Source organism: Oryctolagus cuniculus, chromosome 2 (genome assembly GCF_051225735.1).
Source record: "Oryctolagus cuniculus isolate XC-2025 breed Fujian yellow rabbit chromosome 2, ASM5122573v1, whole genome shotgun sequence".
Classification (NCBI taxonomy): Eukaryota; Metazoa; Chordata; class Mammalia; order Lagomorpha; family Leporidae; genus Oryctolagus; species Oryctolagus cuniculus.
In genome coordinates this window covers 61117117-61134978 of record NC_142868.1, presented here as the reverse complement: position 1 = coordinate 61134978, position 17862 = coordinate 61117117, and positions in this window count along the sequence as shown.

Here is a 17862-nt window from a genome sequence, read left to right as displayed (position 1 = left end):
TTAACGCCCTGCCCTGAAGCGCTAGCATCCCATATGGGTGCCCGTTCTAGTCCCAGTTGCTCCTCTTCCAGTCCGGCTCTCTGCTATGGCCTGGGAAATCAGTAGAAGATGGCCCAAGTCCTTGGGCTCCTGCACCCACGTGGGAGACCTGGCTCCTGGCTTCGGATCTGCACAGTTCCAGCCGTTGCGGCCAATTGGGAGTGAATCAGCGGATGGAAGCCCTCACTTTTCTTTCTGCCTGTCCTCTCTCTGTGTAACTCTGACTCTAAAGTAAAAAATAAATAAATCTTTAAAAAAAAACTATTACATACAGGACAAGACAACATGGGCCACAGTGAGGGACTGAAACCTACCTGTACCTCACAGGAGGTTCTAAATGCCTTCAAAAACCATACCATAAGTCCTCAGGGGCACCCTCACTGAGTAGCAGTAGATACTGGAACAGTGAGTGATGAGGGGGCAAATTACCCTTGAAAGGTAGAAGGCAGACTTTATTAGATCTTTGCCCCAATATGATGGGGACAACTACGCAGTTACCTGTGAAGACACTGTGATGGGATTGGTTTTTTTCAGTCCTCATCAGGCCTGTGGGCAGTCTTGAGTACCTTGGAAAGACTGTGCCATGCACAGAAGAACACAGGTTATTCAGAGTGGCCATGGGATCCATTTTATTAGCTTAGGAGTGCAAAGCTAGGCTAAACATCTTTACATCAAAGGGGAATTATGTATACCATGTCATTCCTTTCCCAAGGAGAAGGAAAGATTGAGTGATATAATGGCCAACTGGAGCAAAGCCTCAGAAGGAAGCCTGTTCAGGCTCCCTGGTGGCATAGAACAAGAAACCGTGGGCTGTTATGGTCAGTGAACCAACTGACCCCAGTAGGAGCACTAGCCCCCATTTTCTTGAGGCTTTTCTGAATTATTCAGCAGTGCTCATTCAACTGCTGGTGCAAATCAATGACCTCCTGTTGAAATCTGGTTTTAGAAGACAGAGCAATGAGTTGTATCCTGCTCCCAAGGCCCCCTTGATATCAGGGCCTGTGCCACCTGGCAGTGGCCATAGGAAATAAGGAAATCCATGCCTTGCTGTCACCACAGGAAACTAGAATGTGGCCTGGAGGTGACGCCATGGGTAATCGTCACTTGGTGCCCTGTGGTCAAGATATATCATCCTCCCAAGGAAGAGGCCACTACTTTGCTCAAGGGCATACTTTTTGTTAGCTTTATGGCCAATGCCAACCTCTCCAGTATCCCTAAAAGTAGATAAGTACCTGGCAAATGCTATGCTCCATCCAGTTTGTTACAAGAGGTTAGGATGGGGGCTGGTGCTGTGGCTCACTTGGTTACTCCTCTGCCTGTGGCACCAGGTTCTAGTCCCGTTTTCTCCTCTTCCAGTCCAGCTCTCTGCTGTGGCCTGGGAGGGCAGTGAAGGATGGCCCAAGTGCTTGGGCCCCTGCACCCACAAGGGAGACTGGGAGGAAGCTCCTGGCTCCTGGCTTCTAATCATGCAGCTCCAGCCATTGCGGCCACTTGGGGAGTGAACCAATGGAAGAAAGATCTTTCTCTCTGTCTCTCTCTCACTGTCTATAACTCTGTCAAATAAATTTTTTAAAAAAGAGGTTAGGGTGACTCCTTTTGCCAGCTATAATGTTATTTCAAGGTAAATTCCTTGTCTTACCTGATGGCTGGAATTCACCATTATTGATGCCACTTGTTTTATTGTCCTTAGCCTTGCAGCTGTAAACACTGTGGTGGACTGGGCACATACCTCTACAATGGTAGCCAACCCATCAGCTTGTGCATACACAAAATTACCTATCAGATCTGCAAGTAGACTACCATGGAAAGTGACTGCAGTCAACAAAAAAAACTGGATTTGGTTGGGATCTGTTACAGAATAACACCTGGGCCCATGTCCAGGGACATTAAAATACCCAGGCATAGTTGGGATATTCAGTGTGGGATGGTCTGCGTTGGCTTTCTATAGAAGCAATAGAGTTATCCCCACAAGTACCAAAATATTTGGAACAAGCTGGGGGCAAGGGAATCTCAGATGACATGGACTCCTGCATCTGCATTACATGACCATACAAAACAAGAAACAAGAATAATAACCAGCTGGGAAAAGAGAGAATCCACACATTACAGTGGGAACCTTTCCCATACCACTGGGTCCCTTATGATGCCTGTGGATGCGATGGATGGCCTTATTTATCCTATGGCTATATGGATGATGTATGTAAGCATGGCCCTACCTACATGCATATGGACCCACACACTTTCACAGTTGCCTTCCAACTGGGAAGACTTTAATACTCAACACCATGGTAATATCCACATGCCCTGTTCTACCTAAACAGTCTCTCAAGGCGAAATTACTGCATTAGCCTTACATACAACCGGGGCCTTCAATGCAAATAACAAGCTGTTAGGTCTTCTTAATGAGGAAGTATACCAAGTGAGAAAGGCTATATTACAAAATCACACAACAGTAGCCATCCTGAAAGCAGCCCAAGGTGGTGTATTTGCTACACTGAAACCTGAATGTTGTGTATGTATATACCAGATGCCCATCACAACGTAATCCAAGCTCATGTTATTTTAAACAAGAAATATGGGGACAGCATTGTGGGAAAGCAACCAAGTGTAACACAGCATCCCATACGGGCACCAGTATGAGTCCTAGCTGCTCGACTTCTTATCCAGCTCCCTGATAATGGCCTTGGAAAAGCAGCAGAAGATGACTCAAGTGCTTGGGCCCCTGCACCCATGTGGGAGACTTGGAAGAAGTTCTTGGATCCTGGATTTTGACCATTCCAGCTTTGGTCATGCAGCCATTTGGGGAATGAACCAGCAGATGAAAGATAACTCTCTCTCTCTCTCTCTCTCACTCTCCCCCATTCCTTCCTTAACTCTGCCTTTCAAATTAATAAATAAATCTTAAAAAACAACAACAAGACAAGAAACGTCACACATAGAACAGCTGACCTGGAATCCCCTCTGAGACTGACAAATGGATGGCACACAGCCTTGCTCATTATATTTGGTATTGCATGATCACTCATAATTTGTTACTGTAGCTTATGTTTTTGTGAAATTCAGATGCAGTGTTCCACACTCTTTGCACAAGGATCCTCCCAGATGATAACTGACATGTAGATTGTGAGGAAAGAAACCCTGAAAGTGTAGAATGTTGGGAAAAAAGGAGATTAACTGGGCTCCCTTTCTGTCATCACTACCACTAAGATCAGAAACTGGTACAATTGACAAGTCAGCAAGGGCATAAGCTGACAGGATTCTATGTAAATATTTGGCTGCTTGCCACTATTGTCCCTAAGCACATATAAGACAGTGGGAGCATAGTTGAACACAGATCCTGTGTGTGTGCTTGCCTACCACTAGGAGAATCAAGAGTTATGAATCTGTAATCAGCTCCCCAGCTGTTTGTTGGCTTGTCTGGATCTGGCCAATCTTCCTGGGGCTGCTTTCCTGTGTTATAACATGTGTAAGTTATGAAAAGAAATTTTATGAGTATGTTAAGAACAATGGTAAGACTTTTTTTAAGATTAATCTATTTTGTAAATTAGAGTTACAGAGAGAGAGGGAGACAGAGGAGCTTCATCCATGTCTCCCATGTGGTGGCAGGGATCCAAACACTTGGGTCATCTTCTGCTGCTTTCCCAGGCCAATAGCAGGGAGCTGAATTGCAAGTGGAGCAGCTGGAACACAAACTCACACCCATATGGGATACCAGCATCACAGGTGGTAGCTTTACCTGCTATGCCACAATGCTGATCTCACCATTATGTTTTTTCTAATGCAGTAAGAGGAGTCCTCATAATGCTTGATGGGTATTGTTTTGGTTGCATGTGAACATTGGAAGTGTACCAGAGAGGAAGGAAGAAACTTCCCTAAAGAGCTATTGCACCATTATAATGAGAAGAATATATACTTATTTATTTTTATTTAGTAAATATAAATTTTCAAAGTACAGATAATGGATTACAATGCCTTCCCCCCCATAATTTCCCTCCCACTCACATCCCTCCCATCTCCCACTCCCTCTCCCATTCCATTCACATCAAGATTCATTTTCAGTTATCTTTATATACAGAAGATCAATTCAGTATATATTAAGTAAAGATTTCATCAGTTTGCACCCACACAGAAACACAAAGTGTAAAATACTGTTTCAGTACTAGTTTCATTACTTCACATTGGACAACACACTAAGGACAGATCCCATATGAGAAGTAAGTACACAGTGACTCCTGTTGTTGACTTAACAACTTGACACTCTTGTTTATGTCGTCAGTAATCTCCCTAGACTCTAGTCATGAGTTGCCAAGGCTATGGAAGACTTTTGAGTTCACCGACTTCAATCTTATTCCAACAGGGGCATAGTCAAAGTGGAAGTTCTCTCCTCTCTTCAGAGAAAGGTACCTCCTTCTTTGATGGCCCTGTTCTTTCTACTGGGATCTCACTCACAGAGATCTTCCATTTAGGTCTTCTTTTTTTTTTTTTTTTTTTCCCCAGAGTGTCTTGGCTTTCCATGCCTAAAATACTTTCATGGGCTCTTCAGCCGGATCCGCATGCCTTAAGGGCTGATTCTGAGGCCAGAGTGCTATTTAGGACATCTGCCATTCTATGAGTCTACTGTGTATCCCGCTTCCCATGATGGATCGTTCTCTCCCTTTTTGATTCTATCAGCTAGTATTAGCAGACACTAGTCTTGTTTGTGTGATCCTTTGACTCTTAGACCTATCAGTGTGATCAACTGTGAACTGAAATTGATCACTTGGACTAGTGAGATGGCATTGGTACATGCCACCTTGATGGGATTTTATTGGGATCCCCTGGAATGATTCTAACTCCACCATTTGGGGCAAGTCCGATTCAGCATGTCCCAAAATGTACATCTCCCTCTCTTATTCCCACTCTTATATTTAACAGGGATCACTTTTCAGTTAAAATTTAAACACCTAAGAATAATTGTGTGTTAATCACAGAGTTCAACCAATAGTACTAGAACAAAACAAAGAGAAAATACTAAAATGGATAAAGTATTACATTGTACATCAACAGTCAAAACAAGAGCTGATCAAGTCACTGTTTCTCATAGGGTCCGTTTCACTTCCACAGGTTTCCCCTTTGGTGCTCAGTTAGTTGTCACCGATCAGAGAGAACATATGATATTTGTCCCTTTGGGACTGGCTTAATTCACTCAGCATAATGTTTTCCAGATTCCACCATCTTGTTGCAATGACTGGGTTTTGTTGTTTTTGACTGCTGTATAGTATTCTATAGAGTACATGTCCCATAATTTATTTATCCAGTCTACTGTTGATGGGCATTTGGGTTGCTTCCAGGTCTTCGCTATTGTGAATTCAGCTGCAATAAACATTAAGGTGCAGACAGCTTGTTTGTTTGCCAATTTCATTTCCTTTGGGTAAATTACAAAGAGTGATTGGCTGGGTTGAATGGTAGGGTTATATTCAGGTTTCTGAGGAATCTCCAGACTGACTTCCATAGTGGCTTAATCAATTTGCATTCCTACCAACAGTGGGTTAGTGTCCCTTTTTCCCCACATCCTCTCCAGCATCTATTGTTGGTAGATTTCTGAATGTGAGCCATTCTAACTGGGGTGAGGTGAATCCTCATTGTGGTTTTGATTTGCATTTCCCTGATTGCTAGTGATCTTGAACACTTTTTCATGTGTCTGTTGGCCATTTGGATTTCCTCTTTTGAAAAATGTCTATTGAGGTCCTTGGCCCATCTCTTAAGTGGGTTGTTTGTATTGTTTTTGTGGAGTTTCTTGATCTCTTTGTAGATTCTGGTTATCAACCCTTTATCAGTTGCATAGTTTGCAAATATATTTTCCCATTCTGTTGGTTGCCTCTTCACTTTCCTGACTGTTTCTTTTGCAGTACAGAAACTTCTCAATTTGATGCAATCCCAAATGTTATTGTCGGCTTTGACTGCCTGTGCTTCTGGGGTGTTTTCCAAGAAGTCTTTGCCAGTACCTATATCTTGCAGGGTTTCTCCAAATCTCTCTAATAATTTGAAGGTGTCGGGTTGTAGATTTAAGTCTTTAATCCGTGTTTAGTGAATTTTTGTGTAAGGTGAAAGGTAGGGGTCTTACTTCATGGTTCTGCACATGGAAATCCAATTTTCCCAGCACCATTTATTGAAGAGACTGTCCTTACTCCAGGGATTGGTTTTGGATCCTTGATCAAATATAAGTTGGCTGTAGATGTTTGGATTGATTTCTGGTGTTTCTATTCTGTTTCATTGGTCTATCCATCTGTTTCTATACCAGTACCATGCTTTTTTTTTTAACTTTTATTTAATGAATATAAATTTCCAAAGTACAGCTTATGGATTACCATGCTGTTTTGATAACAACTGCCCTGTAGTATGTCCTGAAATCTGGTATTGTGATGCCTCCAGCTTTGTTTTTGTTGTACAAGATTGCTTTAGCTATTCGAGGTCTCCTGTGTCTCCATATGAATTTCAGCATCATTTTTTCCAGGTCTGAACAGAATGTCTTCGGTTTTTTGATTGGTATTGCATTTAATCTGTAAATTGCTTTTGGGAGAATGGACATTTTGATGATATTGATTCTTACAATCCATGAGCATGGAAGATGTTTCCATTTTTTGGTGTCCTCTTCTATTTCTTTCTTTAAGGTTTTGTAATTCTCATCGTAGAGATCCTTTACATCCTTGGTTAAGTTTATTCCAAGGTATAGAATATATACTTGTACTAGGTTTGGTGAGGGAAATGATTCAAAGTGGAATATTTCAATAAATATTCAGAAGACAGAAGACAGAATTTTGATATTAGACTGGATAAACATTGTGTTGCCAATGGAGGATCTAATTGACATTCCTTGTTCTGGAGGTCTAATGATGAACCGATAAAAAGAAGAGGATAGTCTGACAGTGAACTACATCTGTGCTAGAAGCTAGTATGTTTGACTTTTCACATACTCAATTTGAGGTGCTCATGACATATTTAAGGATGAGTATAAATCTTATTGAAAATACCTTAAAAACTATATAGAGAATAAAGATATCATATCATGAAAAATGTGCAATGGCAAAATCAATATTTAGAAAATGCCAACATTGTTGTACATCAAACAAAAAATGAACCACTACTTTAAATGAATCTAAGCTCATTGTTTACTGTAGCAGAGAATTTTGTTGTTGAAAAGAAAGAACTGCACCACAGTCAAATTAGGGTGAAAATAAGTGGAATTTTATTCCCACTAAACCTAAAGTTTTCTTCCTAATGTATTTAGTAGAATGAAAGAGCAGGTTGATATATTGTGAACATTTGTGACCATAATATGAACATCATGTACCCGGTATTTTATATAACATATCCCAAAGATATAATTAACTTATAGAAGGTATAAAATTATGTATATATATACACATATGTATATATAATATATATTTATAATATGTAAATATGTAGAAGGTATATACATATGTATATATAATATATATTTATAAGTATGTGGCTATGAATACATATATTTTATATTATAATTATATTAAATACTGTTATTTGTTATAATATATATACTTTCTACAAACTGCATATATGTGTATATATGCAAATATATAAAATGTGTATCTATATAGACAGATCTACATAATAACATTACAGATGAGAAATCAGAATCTCAGAGAAATTACTTAACATTTATTTTCTTTTTTGTCAGATAATGATATAGTTTAATTGTTCCATCTAAAACTGATGTTGAAATTTAATTGCCATTATGACAGTATTAAGAGATGGGAGGCCACCATGGTGACACAGCAGGTTAAGACACAACTTGCAATGCCAGCACCCCATATCAGAGTGCCAGTTCATACCCTGGATGTTCTGCTTTTAACTTCCTTTTAATACACCAGGGAAGTTCCCTGAGGATGGCCCAGGTACTTGTCTCTTGCCATCCATATGGGACACTGTGATGGAGTTCCTGGCTCTCAATTAAGTACCAACCCAGACCCGGAGTTGTCTGTTGCAGTCACTTGAGGAGTTAACCAAAAGATGGAAAAGCTCTCTCTCCTCTCTCTTCTTTCCCCTCTCTTTATCTCCCCTCTCCCTCCATTCATCCCTCCCTTCCTCCATCTCCAGTCCTCTGCCTGTCTAATAAATAATCTTCAAAAAGAGAAAACACTATCTTGGAAATGGCGATAGAACACTAAATCACTTAGGTGGGATTAATGCCTTTATACAAAGCTGAATTTAGGTCCTGCTTGTCCAATTTTCATGTGAGAATGAAACATTAAAGGTGCCATTCTGGAGTCAAAATGATCATGCTTGCTCATGCCTTGATAATGAACTTTACAGCCTCCATAACTCTGAGGCAATCAATCTATTTTTACAATAAATTATCTAATTTGTGACCTATTTTAGTTGCATTGATAGACTAAAACAGCTAATAAGTAACTAAACTAGAATTTAAATGCAGATCATGTGATTTTTGTTGGTTTTCAATATGTTCTTTGGCCTTTACATGAAGTAAGCAAAATTCTGAAATATCACTAATATAGCCAGTTTATACTGTAGCACAGTCTCATACAGATATTTGATTTGATATTATACTTCCATTTCATACACATATACATATATATAAAATATACAAACACTTGTGTATGTATATTTGTGTATATAAGCATAAATGGGTATTTGTATATATAATTTTATATATATCATATATGTGTATTTATATGCCTTCTGTGCACAGTTCAAATCCTCATTGTTATCATATGAACTGAAGAACAAGAAAATTCATATTCCTTATTAAGAAATATATGACATATAATATTCTATTCATCACATAATAACTTACAAACAAGTTTATACTGATAAGAAAAATCAACAAAATAAACCAAGTAGTTACATGTAAAGATGTCAACACCAAATTTTCAAAGGATTTAAACTTCACTCGTGATAAGATTCCTAGGGCTTGACTTACTGAGTCAGGATTATGACTTTATCACTGACATTTTTGTGATTGTGCATGGGAGATGGCAATAAAAGCACTAAATCATTCTGATGACCAGCCTAGAAAACGCCATTTCTTAGATTATCACCTCTTCATACAGTCACATTTGACAGATGATGCTTAAGTTTCGACACTATCTTTCTTAGCAACTGATTTTTAAAGGAACATGGATTATATGAATGTAGCAATCTAAATCAATCTCTTTATACCTCTAGAAGAGCAATATTTGAAGAAAGGGGAAATATGTTACACTTCAGATTTAATTTAGATAACTTCAAAGAGATATTTTTTTAAAAAATTTATGATTTAAAGTATTGTTATACTACCAATTTCAGTTACTTGTACATTAAAAAAAACTACTCTAGAAGCTGATTTTTTTTTAGTCCAATCTCACAAAAACCCCTTATTTATTTTTCAAGTCAGTTGTTGAGTATTACTGGGGAAGGGTATTTTAATTTAATCTTTAACAAACTCGATGAAATATACCACCAATAAAAATTTTAAAATAGTAACAAAATTTGGCATTGATCTTCACTGGGTTTAGGTCTTAGGAAACATGATTTATTATTTAGCAGTTAGATGGAATCCATCTTAAAAATTTCATTAATGAGGGGGCAGCATCATGGCACAGCAGGTTAAGCTGCTGCGCACAACGCTGGCATCTCATAGAGTGCAGTTGTGAGTCCTGGATCCTCCGCTGCTGATCCAGCTCTCTGCTCACATGCCTGGTACACGGGTCCAGGTGATATTAATATTAATATTTTCCTTAAAAACATTTAGTTTGCAAATATGCACACCAATATCTTAATTCCATTTTTAAATAAGAAAAGCAGGATAACTTTGGCAATTCCATGTAAAAATATCATAAAATGACAATTTAGCAAGTTGTCTTATATACTACAGCAACCACATCACTAATTTTCTCTCCCAGTGTGGGAGACCATGAAGGAGTTCCTGAACCCTTCCTTCCTTCTGGCCAGGCATGGTGGCTGCAGTGATTAGTGCACCAGTGGAAGGAAGATTTCTCTTGTGCCCCTTCCATTCTATATGTCACTCTGTCTTTCAAATAAAGAAATAAATCTTGGAAATTTTGGCATTGGTTCATCTATAAATGGTATCATACCTCTGATTTTCAAATAAGTTTGGGACACAAGGTGGCAAAAATGAATTCATTTGAAGATGAGGTAATATATTTTAGAAGTCTATTTTAAACCCACTCCTATTTGTGTATGGACACATATACATATATTCTGTGCTTTATTATTCTTAAGATATGGAATTCGAATTTTAAGAAAGGGAAGACTACTTTGCTTCTTAAGAGAAATTTAAAAAAAACCAAGTAGATCATAGTTGTTTAGCACCTTTTATTCTTTAAGTATTACTATATGAAATAGTTTTGCTTACCATGTTTTATGTGACTTTAGTGCCTCACAAGTGCTAACAATGTTTTTCTCTGAAGTTTTCTATACCAGGTCAGCTTGGGAAACTAAGTTCAAAGGTCCTAGAAATATATTTTTGTTTATTTGTTTTTCCTCTAAAGTTATCTCAGCCTCATGGTATTCTAGATACTAGGATTAGATGGAGGGAAATGAAGAGATGCTGACTAAAGAGTACAAAGTTTCCTTTAGACTGGATGAATAACTTCTGAATGCCTATTGTACAACATGGTAAAGACAGTAATAATGTATTGTATACTTGTAAATTTCTGAAAGAGTAGATTTGAGACATTCTAACCACCAAAGAAATCGTGGAATGGAACATGATTTGTTAATTAGCTTGATTTCATTATTTCATGTTTATCAAAGCCTTACATTTTATAACAAATACATAAAAAATTTATTTACCATTTTTCCCTTATTAAAATTGGGGAAAGTAAAAAAAAAGTTCAAATGAACTATATTCTCATAAAATACCCTGAAATAAAATGAAGACCAAAAATGAACAAAATGTTTGACTACTTGAATCTAATCTAATCCAAGGCAGACATCATAGTTTTTCTAACTGAGCATTAAACTTCTGTGAATATGTAAAGGTTTCCAAGTATGTAAACAAACTATGTCATATACTAGAATCTATCAAAAACTTTTTCTCCTTTTAAAGATATTATGATCAAATACAATTATAATATTCTGAAAAGATTTACTTATTAATGATAAAAAATGTTGATTCAGAAACATAATACTATCTCAGCCTTTAAACTTCCTTAGAAATACTAACTTCATAACTATAATAAATATTAATATTTTCCTTAAAAACATTTAGTTTGCAAATATGCACACCAATATCTTAATTCCATTTTTAAATAAAAAAAGCAGGATAACTTTGGCAATTCCATGTAAAAATATCATAAAATGACAATTTAGCAAGTTGCCTTACATACTACAGCAACCACATCACTAATTTTCTCAACTCACTGATCCCTTATATGAGTTTTATAGATTGTTCCTATGAAACTTGCCTCTGGAAAGCAGCAATGGTTACAAAATATAATAATGCCATCAATATTTTTAACTGTCAAGATTGCATAAGATATAACAAGAAAGCATTGGATATCTGTCTTTGAGTGTGTGAAGTGAAAATGCTTCACTACTGAAAACAAGATAATGTTTTAGCAGTATCATTAGTCATCGTACAAACTTATCTACCCCTGCTTGTATATTATTTACAAGACCGTGAATCAATTCTCTCATGTAGCTAGGAAGTAAATACAGAATTTTTACTTTTAATAAAAGTGAAAAATAGTACATGTGTAAATAGCAAACATCTTGAAATGGAGTAACAAATTTTGAAAACGTCAAGGAAATATATTTTTTTAAGTATCCATTGAATGAAGGCCCTATTTCAATATTAGTTAATAAAAGTTTTAAAATATCAATAGCAATGCTCAAAGGAAACATCATATTTCTGGTAAATAATGGCCAGAAAATTAATTTTAAAATGATAAAGTATACTGTTAAATTACTATTACTACTTTGAAAACTCAGGAGGGTGGGTGTTGTGGTACAGCAGTCATGCTGCTATGTGGGACACCAGCATCTCATACAGGAGTGCTGGATCATGTTCAGGCTGTTCTTTCCATCTGCTAGATGGGAGTTGGCAGATGATGGCTCAAGTATTGAAGTTCCTGGCACCTACATGAGAGATCTGGATGGAATTCCTGGCTCCTTGCTTCAGACTGGCCCAGACCCGGCTATTGTGACCATTTGGGGAGTGAACAAGCAATGGAAGATATGTCTCTCTGTGTGTCACTTTGCCTTTCAGATAATAAATGAATAAATGTCTTAAAAAAGAAAATATTCAGAAGAAAAATTGTCATATAGTATACTCAACAAAAGATAAAAGTAAATTTCTCTGCCTTTTGGACAAAATGCCTATTATGTCATAAATATCTATCATTTTGATACAGTCTCTTAAAAATGTTATATAAAGACATGAGTGCTCCTAAGTCACTGCAAATGTTTCACATCACCCACAGAAACACTTCTGAGACATGCGGTTATTATAGCCTCCCCTTAAATTCCCAGTTGTGAAAACATGAGAAGATTATCAGTCTTTCATATCACTGTCTACAGTAAAATACAACCAATGAAAAATGAAGATTTCAATGAAAAATAAAACGGTACCTGAATGAAACAGAATGTGTTCTAAGTTTGAGCAAAAGAAAAAAATATATGTGTAACAAAGGAGTCAGTTCTAAATCTTGTTTAAGACCTAGGATTGTCCCCCAAGAAAGCTTCAGAGAAATATTTTTTTAAAGAAACTTTATTTACTTGAAAAGCAGCACAAGAATGAGAAAGAGAAAGAGAAAGAGAAAGAGAAAGAGAGAGAGAGAGAGAGAGAGAGCACACTATTGGTTCATTCCCCGAATGCCTGCAGTTGGGATAGGCCAAGCAGAAAGCCAGGAGCCAGGAGTACGATTTAGAATTCCAAGTGAGTGGCAGGGACTCAAGCACCTGTGCCATCACTTGTTCCCTCCCACAGTGTGCATTAGGAGGAAGCTGTCTGAAAAGCACAATCAAACCTCAAAAGTACTCCAGTACGGGAAGTGGGCAGAATATTTTTACACAAGACTGGGAAATAAGCTATATAAAATTATTGGGAACATTCTATATTTTAATGCATTGTCATATTATAAAGTTTAATTTTGGAAATGTCTCAGGGGTTGCCTCATGTCATATTAATTTAGATTCTGTCTGAAATCATTCTTTCTTGAATTGCTATTCCATTGGAATTACACTGCAGTTTAATTTGCCTCACATAAATCTCATTAGTGAATTTACACATCTAAAGAGAATACCTTAGTTGCTTTATTAAAAATATTTAATAAGAATGAAGAGCTCTACATCTTTCTCGATGCATTTCTTTTCTCAAACATATGATTTGCAAAATTTGTCCCAGTGTGTAGCTTATGGTTTGCACCTATTAATATCTTTCACAAAGCAAAACATTATGATAATTACTATTAATTTGGAGTCAATGTATCTTTTGGCTTTTTAACAGATTGTTTTGTTTTCTAACATATCAATGAGCTGTTCAGCTAACCTTTGTTTCTTCAGATGTTGATATTGTCCTTCTAAAATTTTATCTTACATGTAGATTTTTGACTTATTTGAGTTATTTGTGAATAATGTATGAGGCTGATGTAGATTTTTTTTTATTTTGTGAAATTGATGAACAGTTGTTCCAATATTGTTTGTGAAATAGACTATTCTTTCTTTTTGTCCTTCTCTTCTGTTTCTCTGCCTTTCTGGTAAATAAAATAAACAATGGCCGGCACCGCGGCTCACTAGGCTAATCCTCCGCCTAGCGGCGCTGGCACACCGGGTTCTAGTCCCGGTCAGGGGGCCGGATTCTGTCCCGGTTGCCCCTCTTCCAGGCCAGCCCTCTGCTGTGGCCAGGGAGTGCCGTGGAGGATGGCCCAGGTGCTTGGGCCCTGCACCCCATGGGAGACCAGGAAAAGCACCTGGCTCCTGGCTCCTGCCATCGGATCAGCGCGGTGCACCGGCCGCAGCGCGCTGGCCGCGGCGGCCATTGGAGGGTGAACCAACGGCAAAGGAAGACCTTTCTCTCTGTCTCTCTCTCTCACTGTCCACTCTGCCTGTCAAAAAATAAAAAATAAAAAAATAAAAAAATAAAATAAAATAAACAAATAAAACCCGTGTACTTTTACCATTGATTTCCTTTGGTATCTGTCAAAACTCAATTCCAGCTGAAACATACAGTCTAGTTGTTAAGAAGTCACTTGAGACAATAGAATCTGATATCGGAGTGCCTGGGTTTGAGCCCTGAAGCTGCTCTGATTTCAGTTTCCTGATAATTCATACCATTGGAGACAGCAAGAGATAACTCAAGTAGCTGAGTCCCTGCTACACATGCTAGAGATGGTGACCGAGTTCCCTGTTGCAAAGTTTGGTTGGCCCAGCTTCAACTGTGCAGACATTTCAGGAGAAAACTAGTAGCTGAGTGATCTGTCCTCGCTCTATCTGCCTTTCACATTAAATGAATAAAATTATCTATTTAAAGAAATGCTATGTGTGAATTAATTTATGATTTCCTATTCTGTTTCAATGTTTCATATGTCTATTCATTTCCCAATACTATCTTGTTTCCCGTTAGTTACCAATATTAAGTCTCAGCACCTAACTTTATTTCTTTTAAAATTATTTTTTCTCTCTTTTCCTATTCATATAAACTTTAAACTTTGTATAACTAAAAATAAACAAACAACTTATGGGCATTTGATATTATGTGTTACGCTAAAGCTATGGAATTGTCTGAGGAGAACTGACGTACTTAGTATGCTAAGGCTTCCAATTCATGAACACCGTACACCTCTCAAATTGATTCGACAATTGATTTCTTTCATCAGCACTTAGATGTTTTGTATTATTTGATGGGTTTATAACTAAGTATTTAGTTTGTGTTGGGGTTAATATACATGCTATTTTAAAACTCACATTTAGAACTACATATATAGCACATAGAATATAAATTATTTCTGTGAACTGGCTCTATATCTTGCAGCCTTACTGGACTCACTTATTAGTTCTGGAGCATTTTATGTAAAATTCCTTGCAGTCTACGTATACCATCATGATGCCTACAAGGGAAGCTGTCTTATTTCTTCCTTTAGAATCTGAATGCTTTTTATTTTATCTCCTTATTGCACTGGCTAGAATTCTCAGTACTATGCTGACTAGGAAGGGTTAAAGAAAAATTCTTCCTTTGTTCTTTATTTTAAAGACAAAGTTATAAAGTATTTCTCCATTAAATTTGAGCCCAGATGTGCATATGATCTTGTGTTTTTTTTCTTTAGACTGTTACTATGGTGAGTTTCACAGACTAAATTGATTAAATTTAGTATATTGAACAGACACACATTCTCAAGAAAATACGTGCAGAATTTCTTTTATATGTTTCTGGATTTGATTTTTCAAGATTTTCTGAGGATTTTTGTGTGTTTAAATTCATGATTGATATTGTAGTTTTCTTCTGTATTTTTATTTTAAATGAGCCAAGGGATATTCTTTCTTCTGCCATTTTTCTAGAAGAGACTGTATAAAGTTGATATCTTTTTTTTTTTTAAATACTGGCAAATATCACCCTGAGTAACTAGAAATTTGAAACTCATATTGTGTAAATCCATTTAGATTATCTGTGTCTACAGAGGTAATGAAGTGTATGAAATTGTTTATTAATATTGTTAACATTAACATTAGAATTAACATTAGAATTATATTATTATCTATTTAATAGTCACAAATTATCTAAAGATATCATTCTTGATTTCTTATTTTCATAATTTGTGAATTTTTTTCATTATATCATTATTGTCAGCAGCTATCAGTTTTATTGATCTTGCCTCAAATAATTAGATTTGAAGTTCAGTATTTTCCATGCATCTATTTCGTTGACTTTGTTTTTATCAGTCTTAAATTCTGTGGCTATGTTTGTGTTTACATTGTGCCTTCTTTCCTATACTATTTAAAGTGGAAATTAGATTATATTTCAGATTTATTTAACTGTAATCATAAAACACTTTCAAATGATCTACCTCAATTTAGGTATATTCTTACAAATATTTATAAACTATATAAGCTACACTTTTAAATTTCATTTTGGGATTTTTTTAAAAAGAGTTATTTATTTACTTTAAAGTTGGAGTTACACAGAGAGAGAAGGAGAAGGAGAAGGAGAAGGAGAAGGAGAGAGAGAGAGAGAGAGAGAGAGAGAGAGAGAGGTCTTCCATCCGCTGGTTTACTCCCCAGATGGCTACAATGGCCAGAACTGGCCTCATCCGAAGCCAGGAGCTTCTTCCAGTTTCCCACATGGGTGCAGGGGGCCCAAGGACTTGGGTCATCTTCTACTGCTTTCCCAGGCCATAACAGAGAGCTTGATGGAAAGTGGAACAGCCAGGACTTGAACCAGCACCCATATGGGATACCAGTAAAGCCAGCGGCAGCTTTACCAGCTATGCCACCGCGCCAGACCCAGGATATTTTCTATTTGCTTCAAATAGAATACATAGTATTCTATTACATAGTATACATTCTATTACATAGTATACATTCCCCATGAATTTTCTGAACAATGCCTCATACATATAAATATAATATATAATATATTTGCATGCATTAAAAATCCCCTTAGGAGGCCAGCACTGTGGTCCAGCAGGTTAAAGCCCTGGCCTGAAGGGCTGGCATCCCATATGGGCACCAGTCCTGTTCTAGTCCTGGCTGCTCCTCTTCTGATCCAACTTTCTGCTATGGCCTGGGAAAGCAGTAGAAGATGGCCCAAGTCCTTGGGCCCCTGCACCCACGTGGGAGACCTGGAAGAAGCTCCTGGTTCCTGGCTTCAGATCAGCTCAGCTCCGGCCATTGCAGTCATCTGGGGAATGAACCAGCAGATGGAAAACCTCTATCTTTGTCTCTACCTCTCTCTTAACAGTCTTTCAAATAAATAAAATAAATCTTTAAAAAAAAAAAAAACCTCCATTAGACAATCTTATACTTTTCATTTTGAATCACAAAACAAAATAGACTCAAGATGAAAAAGTGTGTATTTGCCTAATTACAAAGATACTTATTTTCACTTTGTTCTTCTTTATATTTTTTTCAAGAATTTTAATGAAGTCACCGATGGAGAGACAGACAGAGGGAGATCTTCCATCTACTGTGTTCATTCCCAAAGTGGTCACAATAGTCAGGACTGGGACAGGCCAAAACCAAGAGTCAAAAATTCATTCGGGTGTTTAAACATGAGGGGAAGGGGCTCCACTATCATCTTAAGCTTGCCCAGACCCTTTCATAGGCAGCTGAATGGGAAGTAGCACAGCGGGGACTCAAATCAGCTCTCCAATATGAATGTCAATGTCCCAAACAGCAGCTTAATCTGCTGTGCAACAAAACTGCCCCACCACTACTTTCTTCCTTTATTCTTAGTGTTTAAATTTGCTACTACTGTCACTTCTCTTCTGTATGAAGAGCTTCCCTTTTAAATTATTTAAAGCAAAAAAAAAAAAAAAGATTTAAAGCACATCTGCTCACTAAGGATTCTGTGTATTTCTTTCAGCAAAGAATGTTTTAATCAACTTTATTCCTGAAAGCTATTTTGTTGGATAATAATAATATATTGAAAGTCCTTGTCTTTCAGCATTTTAAAATATTATACCAATTCCTCTGGCATGCATACTTCCTAATGTCAGCAACTTGAAAAATATCTTCTACGGCTAAAATGCCATTTTCATCTGTCAGTCTTAAACACTGTGCTAAAGTTTTCACCAGTTCGCATCCATGCGTGCAGTTTTGCAGGTTATCCTGTTTTGGGTTCATTCA